The sequence below is a fragment of the Schistocerca cancellata genome, chromosome 7, assembly GCF_023864275.1.
Source record: "Schistocerca cancellata isolate TAMUIC-IGC-003103 chromosome 7, iqSchCanc2.1, whole genome shotgun sequence".
NCBI lineage: Eukaryota > Metazoa > Arthropoda > Insecta > Orthoptera > Acrididae > Schistocerca > Schistocerca cancellata.
Genome location: NC_064632.1, coordinates 548,108,328 through 548,120,774, shown reverse-complemented (window position 1 = coordinate 548,120,774; position 12,447 = coordinate 548,108,328).

Sequence of the window (12,447 nt, the reverse complement as noted above, 5' to 3'; positions counted from 1 at the left end):
CGTAACGCTCTCGCGCTGACTAAATGTCCCCATGACGAATCGCGCTGCTTTTCGCTGGATCATGTCTATCTCTTCTATTAATCCAACCTGGTAAGGGTCCCATACTGATGAGCAATACTGAAGAATCGGACGAACAAGCGTTTTGTAAGCTACTTCTTTCGTCGATGAGTCACATTTTCTTAGAATTCTTCCTATGAATCTCAACCTGGCGCCTGCTTTTCCCACTATTTTTTTATGTGATCATTCCACTTCAGATCGCTCCGGATAGTAACTCCTAAGTATTTTACGGTCGTTACCGCTTCCAATGATTTACCACCTATGGCATAATCGTACTGGAATGGATTTCTGCCCCTATGTATGCGCATTATATTACATTTATCTACGTTTAGGGAAAGCTGCCAGCTGTCGCACCATGCATTAATCCTCTGCAGGTCTTCCTGGAGTACGTACGAGTCTTCTGATGTTGCTACTTTCTTGTAGACAACCGTGTCATCTGCAAATAGCCTCACGGAGCTACCGATGTTGTCAACTAAGTCATTTATGTATATTGTAAACAATAAAGGTCCTATCACGCTTCCTTGCGGTACTCCCGAAATTACCTCTACATCTGCAGATTTTGAACCGTTAAGAATGACATGTTGTGTTCTTTCTTCTAGGAAATCCTGAATCCAATCACAAACCTGGTCCGATATTCCGTAAGCTCGTATTTTTTTCATTAAACGTAAGTGCGGAACCGTATCAAATGCCTTCCTGAAGTCCAGGAATACGGCATCAATCTGCTCGCCAGTGTCTACGGCACTGTGAATTTCTTGGGCAAATAGGGCGAGCTGAGTTTCACATGATCTCTGTTTGCGGAATCCATGTTGGTTATGATGAAGGAGATTTGTATTATCTAAGAACGTCATAATACGAGAACACAAAACATGTTCCATTATTCTACAACAGATTGACGTAAGCGAAATAGGCCTATAATTATTCGCATCTGATTTATGACCCTTCTTGAAAATGGGAACGACCTGCGCTTTCTTCCAGTCGCTAGGTACTTTACGTTCTTCCAGCGATCTACGATAAATTGCTGATAGAAAGGGGGCAAGTTCTTTAGCATAATCACTGTAGAATCTTAAGGGTATCTCGTCTGGTCCGGATGCTTTTCCGCTACTAAGTGATAGCAGTTGTTTTTCAATTCCGATATCGTTTATTTCAATATTTTCCATTTTGGCGTCCGTGCGACGGCTGAAGTCAGGGACCGTGTTACGATTTTCCGCAGTGAAACAGTTTCGGAACACTGAATTCAGTATTTCTGCCTTTCTTCGGTCGTCCTCTGTTTCGGTGCCATCGTGGTCAACGAGTGACTGAATAGGGGATTTAGATCCGCTTACCGATTTTACATATGACCAAAACTTTTTAGGGTTCTTGTTTAGATTGTTTGCCAATGTTTTATGTTCGAATTCGTTGAATGCTTCTCTCATTGCTCTCTTTACGCTCTTTTTCGCTTCGTTCAGCTTTTCCTTATCAGCTATGATTCGACTACTCTTAAACCTATGATGAAGCTTTCTTTGTTTCCGTAGTACCTTTCGTACATGATTGTTATACCACGGTGGATCTTTCCCCTCGCTTTGGACCTTAGTCGGTACGAACTTATCTAAGGCGTACTGGACGATGTTTCTGAATTTTTTCCATTTTTGTTCCACATCCTCTTCCTCAGAAATGAACGTTTGATGGTGGTCACTCAGATATTCTGCGATTTGTGCCCTATCACTCTTGTTAAGCAAATATATTTTCCTTCCTTTCTTGGCATTTCTTATTACACTTGTAGTCATTGATGCAACCACTGACTTATGATCACTGATACCCTCTTCTACATTCACGGAGTCGAAAAATTCCGGTCTATTTGTTGCTATGAGGTCTAAAACGTTAGCTTCACGAGTTGGTTCTCTAACTATCTGCTCGAAGTAATTCTCGGACAAGGCAGTCAGGATAATGTCACAAGAGTCTCTGTCCCTGGCTCCAGTTCTGATTGTGTGACTATCCCATTCTATACCTGGTAGATTGAAGTCTCCCCCTATTACAATAGTATGATCACGAAACTTCTTCACGACGTTTTGCAGGTTCTCTCTGAGGCGCTCAACTACTACGGTTGCTGATGCAGGTGGTCTATAGAAGCATCCGACTATCATATCTGACCCACCTTTGATACTTAGCTTAACCCAGATTATTTCACATTCGCATTCGCTAATAACTTCACTGGATATTATTGAATTCTTTACTGCTATAAATACTCCTCCACCATTGGCGTTTATCCTATCCTTGCGGTATATATTCCATTCTGTGTCTAGGATTTCGTTACTGTTCACTTCCGGTTTTAACCAACTTTCCGTTCCTAATACTATATGCGCACTATTTCCTTCAATAAGAGATACTAATTCAGGAACCTTCCCCTGGATACTCCTGCAGTTTACCAATATTACGTTAACTTTTCCTGTTTTTGGTCTCTGAGGACGGACGTTCTTTATCAACGATGATAATGTCCTCTCTGGTAAGCCGTCAGGTATTATCGTTTCGCCCAAGGGGGGGGTCCCTCTAACCTAAAAAACCCCCGTGTGCACGCCACACGTACTCTGCTACCCTAGTAGCTGCTTCCGGTGTGTAGTGCACGCCTGACCTGTCTAGGGGGGCCCTACAGTTCTCCACCCAATAACGGAGGTCGATGAATTTGCAACCATTATAGTCGCAGAGTCGTCTGAGCCTCTGGTTTAGACCCTCCACACGGCTCCAAACCAGAGGACCGCGATCGACTCTGGGCACTATGCTGCAGACGACACGTCTCCATTCATCCCTCCATTCACGCCTGTCGCGACACCACTGGAGGCGGGCTGCACGATATTGGGGCGTGAGCGGAAGACGGCCTAACGGTGTGCGGGACCGTAGCCCAGCTTCATGGAGACGGTTGCGAATGGTCCTCGCCGATACCCCAGGAGCAACAGTGTCCCTAATTTGCTGGGAAGTGGCGGTGCGGTCCCCTACGGCACTGCGTAGGATCCTACGGTCTTGGCGTGCATCCGTGCGTCGCTGCGGTCCGGTCCCAGGTCGACGGGCACGTGCACCTTCCGCCGACCACTGGCGACAACATCGATGGACTGTGGAGACCTCACGCCCCACGTGTTGAGCAATTCGGCGGTACGTCCACCCGGCCTCCCGCATGCCCACTATACGCCCTCGCTCAAAGTCCGTCAACTGCACATACGGTTCACGTCCACGCTGTCGCGGCATGCTACCAGTGTTAAAGACTGCGATGGAGCTCCGTATGCCACGGCAAACTGGCTGACACTGACGGCGGCGGTGCACAAATGCTGCGCAGCTAGCGCCATTCGACGGCCAACACCGCGGTTCCTGGTGTGTCCGCTGTGCCGTGCGTGTGATCATTGCTTGTACAGCCCTCTCGCAGTGTCCGGAGCAAGTATGGTGGGTCTGACACACCGGTGTCAATGTGTCCTATTTTCCATTTCCAGGAGTGTACTTTTACTGTCCTCCTATCTCTTTCCGTAGATGCTCACGACAGTAGCACGCAAACGTTCGACCAACTTCGCCGTGTCCAGAAAGTCGTCCACAGGCTCCGTGTAAAAATAATCTGCCCTTTTTCGAAGTCAGCCAACGGCCTTGCCGCAGTGGTAACGCAGGTTCGCGTCAGATCACAGAAGTTAAGCGCTGTTGGGCTGGGCTAGCACTTGGAGGGGTGACCATCCGGTCTGCCCAGTGCTGTTGGCAAGCGGGGTGCACTGAGCCCTTGTGAGGCAAACTGAGGAGCTACTTGATTTGAGAAGTAGCGGCTCCGGTCCCGTAAACTGACATACGGCCGGGAGAGCGGTGTGCTGACCACATACTCCATATCCGCATCCAGCGACGCCTGTGGCCTGAGGATGACACGGCGGCCGGTCGGTACCGTTAGGCATTCCAAGGCCAGTTCGGACGGGGTTTACTTTAGTTTCCTTCGAAGTCACTTATCCGAATGAATTTTCCCATTTGCAGCCCATATCTCCGTGTCTGCTCCGCTTACATACTTCGTTACCATGTCAAGTGGCTGCAACGTCAGGAGGCGGCATCCTAGGTCGCTATGAACAGTGGTCATAACGTTTTGGCTTGTCACTGTATGTGTCCTTCGCAAGTGAAGCCTTTCCGTTACCAACATACATAATGAAACAATTTCCCGGTGAAAGTACTAATCCAATACCAAATGTTCTCGGCGCACATGATCAAAAAAATGGTTCAAATGGCTCGGAGCACTATGAGACTTAACTTCTGACGTCATCAGTCCCCTAGAACTTAGAACTACTTAAACGTAACTAACCTAAGGACATCACACACATCCATGCCCGAGGCAGGATTCGAACCTGCGACCGTTGCGGTCGCGCGGTTCCAGACTGTAGCGCCTAGAACCGCTCGGCCATTCCGGCCGGCTCACATGATCCCTTTCCGTTAACAACTTACATAATAAATCCATTTCTTGGTGAACTGCACTGAGGATCTCGATGGCTTGTGTCGGGCAAGGCTTGTGCCAGAGAAGGCTTTTGACATTTTTTAGAAAGCCAATGAAAGTTAAAACTGATACAGGCGAGCCTGTTGTTCTCCTCACACGTGTTGCTTACACAACTTCTTTCGAAGTATAGCTTTATCACATTTATACTTCCTTCCTAGATACAATGATGGTGAAAATATAAGAGAAGGAAGAGTTATACCAGGAAAATGGAGAGCTGATTTTGGGAATAACTTGGAATTTTTGGGTCTTCAGACAACTCCATGGAACACCAGATCTGACCAAAAGTTTTCCGAGAAAACTTGTTTAAACTACTTTACGTCTCCTAACTAATATGTCGTCTAGCAGGCATATCTGTGTAGGCTTACTCGTAAATAAAACTAGTCTCGTACTCACTACAGTTCTTTGTTGACTAATTTACATTTTATTGTGGGAACAGATAAGCGTATTTAGGTGATACACTGTTGCTGGTACAAGTACTCTCTCCTTAAGAAAAGTTGCTCTACCACTCTCAGCGTTTGATATCAGATTCTAAATTGTGTAAACACTGATAACATCTCCCATGGAGCAAATTCCTGGTGAAAACATTTTATGACCTGCAGGTGGAGTGTAGCTCGCTTTTCAACGGAAACATCATACTGCTCCAAACGTAGAGAGCTAGCCACTTCTCCAGAACGCACTGAAAGAGATAAACATCGCGAAGACGTATTGAGGAAACGCGTCCCTGGCCTTTTGAAAGCGTGAGACACAGCTGAACGTTCTGACTCCGCAAAAAACAAATGTGTACGGAATTTAAGAACCGCCAGCACTGGCTGCCGTAAATAAATTATAAGTTAGAAAGAGACACGTAGCGGTGACAATGAAGAGCACCTCATTGGCAAGGAGAGAGCGTAACGCGAATTTTTTCGGCGGTAGGTGGTGTTCTATAAGGAATAGTTTTATTGGTTGGCAATCGGAAGACCCGGAGTCAAGCCAATTAAAATTCGGCAAGAGACGCAAAACGCGGCATTTTTTATCCTTTATTGTAATTTTCATACCTGTACAACAGGTAGGCTGGCAGCAGCATTCTGCGCTGCTCTTCAGCCTTAGAGTAGACAATGAGAAAACATAAAGAATACACATTATTGACATAATGGTGGGTAAAAAACAGAAGACACAGAATACAAAAACACGGCGCCGTTCCACTCGACGATAGTCCACACTACAAACTGTTGACACGACGCACAAACACTGATGATTTCGATGGCATATGTGAACGTCGGAGCGTGATGGCGAACACTAAACACAAAACACGACGGCACACACGAGAAACGGATGGCGATGATCTCCAGCGCGCGAATGTCCATGTAACGTGTGCGAGTCCGGGGACCTGCCAAGAGGGGAAGAAGGGTGAGGGGGAGGGAGACGGGAGAGCAAAGACGCCAATGCCAGAGGAGATATGAGGGGGAGTGGTGGTACAGGGGTAGGGGAAGCACGGGGGAGGAGTGGTGAGAAAGGTAGGAGGGGGGGAACGGGGAGAGAAGGGAGAGAGGGTGCCCAAAGGAACAAGCACAGGAGGAGGGAGGGAGGATCAAAGTTGGTAGGAGGGGTAGATGGAGGGGAGGAGGGCATCATTATGGAGGGGGAGCTGGCGGAAGCGACCTTGGGAGAAGGTGTGGAGAGTGGAGAGATGGACAACAGGTGGGATGTGGAAGTACAGGCGCGGCAGCGGACGGGGGCGGGAGAGGATGGGAGAGACCAGCAAGTGAGGAAGATTGACTTTATGGGAGGTGTAGAGGATCCGTATCCGTTCGAGGAAAAGGAGGAGATGAGGGAAGGGAATAAGGATCCGCGTGGGGGAGGGGAGACGGATGCGATAGGCGAGGCGAAGAGCATGGCGTTCTAGGATCTGAAGGGATTTGTAAAAGGTAGGGGGAGCAAAACGCGGCAATGAGAGGTTTCCTTTTAATTGACATTCTACCAGAATTCATCTTTAATGTCCAGCTGCATTTTCGGAAGCTTCCGCCAGCAGATTTCCTCCCTACACCGTCAGCTGGTTGGCGCCTGAACTGGTGTACTGGAGAGTTAGAAAATTTTTCGGGCTGATCTGCACTTACAAGGAATCCCTCGAGTGCGAGATCGCAAAGGGCCAGTGATGTTTACAGCATTCGACGCCCCGCATATTGTCTACTAAGCAAACACAATATTGTCTGCTAATGGCAACAGAGTTCGGCACTGGAGGATCCAACGCTCAACACAACATGAAGCTATGAAGCGTAGTTGAACTGCTTAGTCGACGACTAACGCACAACATAGCTACAGTGCTAGTGTTGTTGATACAAAGCAAAGCAATGGCAACGATAAAAGAAGTAAATATCGCATTATATCTACGACAGCGGTTGCTGAAGTTCGCATTTCGTCAGCACGGACCTCAAGGAATTTCGAAGATTGAGAAAGAAGTGACAGATGAAATATTTGCGTTTCTCCAAGATGCGTCAGTGAAATGTGTGGTGTCATATACGCTTGACTATACGGACAATGTACACGAGCAGAATAGTGATGACAATACGTGCTTCACAAGTGAAAGAGATACTGAAATAGGTGTCGAAACATGCAGCTCATCTTCCTTGTTGGACAGAGAGCCACAAATCCCACCACCAGTGAAACGTAGTAAAGGACAGTCGCTGTCCAAGGAGCGGGTACTGAACATACGAGGAGCGTTTGAAAAGTCCGTGCAAAAACAGAAACTACTTAGGTGTTGGGGGTAAACCTTTTTTATTTTTCGACATAGTCTCCTTTTAACTTATACACTTCGTCCAATGCTGTTCTAATTTGTTGATCCCTTCCGAGTAATAGGAATTATCCAAGTCTGCAAAACAGCTATTAGTTGCTGCATTCACCTCCTCGTTTGAATAAAATCTTTGTCCCGCCAGCCATTTCTTAAAATTGGGGAACAAACAGTAGTCTGAGGGAGCCAAGTCTGCAGAATAGGGGGGAAGTGAAACGAGTTGGAATCCTATTTCCAATAATTTTGCGACCACAACTGCTGAGGTGTGTGCTGGTGCATTGTCGTGATGGAACAGGACTTTTTTGCGGTCCAATCGCCGGCGTTTTTCTTGCAGCTCGGTTTTCAAATGGTCCAGTAACGTTGAATAATATGCACCTATAATAGTTTTACCCTTTTCCAGATAGTCGATGAGGATTATCCCTTGCGAATCTGAAAAGTTCTCCCTTGATAATCCATTGTTTGGATTGCTGTTTGGTCTCAGGAGTATAGTAATGTATCCCAAACCATCTTTGAAACACTTCACATGATTCCGTTTTTGGGTGAGCGTGAGCAATCGCCGAACCCATCTTGCGGATAGCTTTCTCATGTCCAAATGTTTATGCAACATATTATGTACCGGTTCATTCGAGATACCCACAGCACTAGCAATCTCACGCACCTTAACTCTTCTGTCATCCTTCACCATATCATGTATTTTATCAATGATTTCTGGAGTTGCAACCTCCACAGGGCGTCCAGAACGTTCAGCATCACTTGTGCCCATATGGCCACTCCGAAAACTGTTCTAATCGAAGGTGCAGAGTCACCGTAATGTTTAGCAAGCTTCTCTTTAGTGTCCTGAGGCGTTTTGCCTTTCATAAACTAATGCTGAATCACCACACGAAATTCTTTTTCGTCCATTTTTTGACAATCACTCGACTTCCATGATTCACATGAATGCCAAACACAAAGGAATAGACCAATATGGCTGAAACTTGGTGTGCGTTCTTTCCAAAGATGCTACTAACTGAACATGACCTCGATATGCGAAGGTGGTGCCATCTCTCGGACTTCGCGCGGACTTTTCAAACGCCCCTCGTAATTAACTGCATGGAAGATCATCCGCAGCATAGTAACAAAAAACAAAAAAAAAACAAAAAAACGGATTTCTCTCAAGTCCACAGCAATATGACCGTGTAGTGTATACCATATTGAATGGAGGATAAGGCCTACTTGTTACAAAAACCGGTGTTTGTATCGAACATCCTTGGCACACACAATCTACAGGATGTGTATGATGGTGTCTACCTACGTTAGGCACGTCAAATTGCGCGGGTAACTTACAGCTATTACAGGAAAGCAGTGGATGGTTACATAACTTCAAACAGTACAACAGAATTGAAAGATTCACGAAAGCGAAATTTCAAACAAAGCTACAACCAGACGATGCATTGTAAACTGCGGATTGGCACTAAATATGTAAATGAGGTAAACAAACTTACTCCATCGTTTAGTAAGGAATTTGTGATCAACTCCGACCAATGAGGATTTGAAGAGCAAATCCATATGAAAGGAACCGTGGAAATCAGAGGTATCAGAGGCTGTATAAGATCAACTAAGATTAATGCCTTAATGCATTTGTACACAATTACGTCGGCTGTTGATCTGGAAGGTAAATTGGCTGCAAAGTTATTTATTGTGTTGTGAGGTATTCTGCCCACTGCGCATCTTTCTCATGAGCGTGATCTTACAAAGGTGTAGGGAATATTTGTATCACAGCAAGCAAGACCAATAAAATGCGCGTAAGAGTGCTACAACTATGGTACGAGCTCTGCTTTTCGCCAATAGCTTGTTAAAATAACTTGTTTTTTTCCTGGTTCCTGGTCTGCATATAAAAATAATACTACTCTAGAGCAAACTACCCGTCGTGGAAAGTGTCTATCATTCCAATCCATACCACTTGGGACCACTGGACAAGATCTTCCTCTGCACGTTTGTTTTTCCATGCCTATAAAATTATTATCGCCCTATCTTCAGCCACTCCTTAAAGGATTGCCAGTTCCACGATAAGCTCCACGACAGACTGTTTCGCATTCAGTCGCACGCCATCACATTCCATCACTTCTCATCATACGAGTCTCTACGTATTTGTTAAGAGCGGATTCGTCGCTGAACGTCATGCACGTTTTTGAGATCACTGTAGCGCGCATTTTTTCATTCAGCGTTCAGTGCGCAAGATAACGGTTTGTTCTGAACATTTCTTGAATATCGACGATGTCCACTTTATGAAGTATAAAACATATATCCCATCTCTGCACCGCCAGGACACTCATATTCTGTCGCCCTCCTGATGCACATGGTGAGTTATTAGCAGCTAATAATTTTCATTCATAATTGTTAACACAACACTTTCAAATGAACCTTAACCGCAGTGCTACGCTGAGATTGATCCCCTACCGTGAGACGATGCGCAGGAGCATTAAAGTCATTTTATAGTAATTAAATTACCTCAAGGTTCACTCTGAAGGCTTGCATTTTAACGCAAGTGAACAGATAACGTAAAACATATATCAGGACACAAATTGATAGACTGGGTGTGAGCAGTGACCCGACAAACAGTTCATGAAGCATTCCCCCAAAAAGGCAAAAAGGCTAGTACCAATGATTGTGTTCTGTGTGCTCAGCATCGGCTGATTACAGCACTGCACATCATAAGTATTCCAACAAATCACAAATACAATGCATAGGCACCTATAAATGTCAATTTGAAAGGACAGCACGTGAAGAAGACAATGTAACATATTTTAACTAATGCTACCCGTTTTTTCAATTAAAAATGGCTAAGCAATGGATCGTGTGGAAAAATTTCCTTTTTCAAGACTACTTTCTAGCAAATCCCTAAGTATCGTATCCTGGCATGGGTCAGCCATATGTAACACCCCACCCGTCACTTATCTGGTTTTGGTGTGTGTTCACCCCAGGTAATTGACTAACAGATCGACAAAGAGTGCAAAACTGCCGCAATGTCGGATAACGCAGAGAAAGTAATAAGGCCCGGTGACTCCTGATTGAACTGCGGTGGCAGTGTTGACATTAATTGATTCAGAATTGATCCCTTTTAATTAAAAAGGGGTGCACATTGATGTTATATTCAGATATGGAACACCAGATGCAAATGTTGAACACAAAATTAATGAAGAAAGTGACTTGGGATTTCAACTACTTGATTGAAAACAGATGCAGTCGATTAGCACAGATTTATTTTAACTCACGACCTTCAATCATCACATTACATGCCTCTCCTAACAGGCAGTGGTAATAAATTGCGATTGCGTGGAGTAAAGCGCGATAAATCAAAAGTAATTCCTATCGACTGAACCAGGCGTAATGCGAAGTGCGAGAAGAATTTTACAATACACGGCCCATGAAACCCTCGTGGAAATTTTGCCAACGTGATCCAACAAATTAATCAGTGGCCGGATCGGGCGCAATATCACCAAATTCAGCATGGTGGCGTGGCGTCGTTATGCGGACATCGGCCGACCTCGTGGTGCTGCAAGGCTGCGCTCGTCTGTTCACTTCTAGCTACCTTGCTCAGTACATAGCTGAACGAAAACATTCTATCTCCAGGCTCAATCGTTCCATTTGCTAAGTCCTAAACTGCAGAGATGCTCATTCTCTCTCAAGCAATCCGAGTAAAGAACGCCACATCCGCACTCTAGGCAAGCTGGGAATGGAAGACTTCTACGGAGAATTCTCCCAGTCCGCTGTTCGCCTCGGTTTCCCCTCCAGCAAAAACACTTACGCCAATTGCAGCGCAAGTCGCGTTAATTATGTGTCGCTTCCCAGGGCCGACCAATGCCTGCTCTGGGAAGTGAACAAATTCCCACAAAATTTCCTTTCCTCTCAACTTCTGCTATTTAGCTCCTCCCAGGCCATCCATCAAGGTTAGCGTCTGCACAAAACACCAATTTTTCCAGAATTCTGACTCCCAGGAGAGTACTTCAGATTCCTTGGTCCTACGTTCCCATCGGAGGCCGGTGTATTTCATTCTGTCGCTCTTCACCTGATTTACTTCAGACTCTGCGGACCATGAATTCGGAGTGAAGTTGCTACAGTCACGAACACCCATATTTTGGCCTCTGTTGACTGCTCCACCGTAGCTTTGCGCGGCTTTCTCGTATGTTTCACTGAAAACGGGATGATAGACATTTATCAACAGGCGTACAAGTTCTCTGTCTGCTTCACGGTACACCAGCATGGGGTCAACCACCCACTCACTGTCACTCATTTTAAGGAGTTCGATTTCGATTCCCGGCAGGGTCAGGGATTTTCTCTGCCTTGTGATGGCTGGGTGTTGTGTGCTGTCCTTAGGTTAATTAGGTTTAAGTAGTTCTAAGTTCTAGGGGCTGATGACCATAGATGTTAAGTCCCATAGTGCTCAGAGCCATTTGAACCATTTTAAGGAGCTGGAGGCCGTGCCCCGTTACCGCTTTCTCAGAGCTTGAGCCGCCCTAAGCTGCCTATTGTCGTTTCCCTTCGCCACACCCCAGCCGGCCATTGTCACTCAAATACTTCCCTGGGATAAACTAGCCTCCAGTAAATCGACACGTTTCCACAAAGTTTTCATGTTGTGTGAATTACTTTAAAACCATCATCCAACATTAATTATTCCAATACGTCCATACTATACCCTCTACAAGATGCATTGTGCCTTGTCAGTCATTTTTGTTCAGCCCTACTGTTCGCTCAACGTGAGTTAGGTGATCTTAAATGATTTCACGTAAGGGGCATAGTCCTTGCCATCTTACAAGATCAAAGTGATTGTTATTTGTGTCTCATTTAGTAGCCATAAGTTTCCTCCCTCATTTTATTTTGGAGGTTACCTTGCAGTCCTTTGCGACGCCTTCCAGGATTCCATTTCACTAAGCTGGAGCGTCAGCTTATGTATTTTGTAACATACCCCAGCATATCTTACAGGAACTCCATTAATTTAAAATACTCAGTGATATGAAAATACAATTGGTGGTTATTTAAAGGTACACAGCTGTAGCAACAAATATCGTTATTTTCATGTTCGTTTGTGAAACAGAATAACTCGCATGTGAATGTGTGTGTATGTGTGTGTGTGTGTGTGTGTGTACGAGAGAGAGAGGAGAGAGAGAGAGAG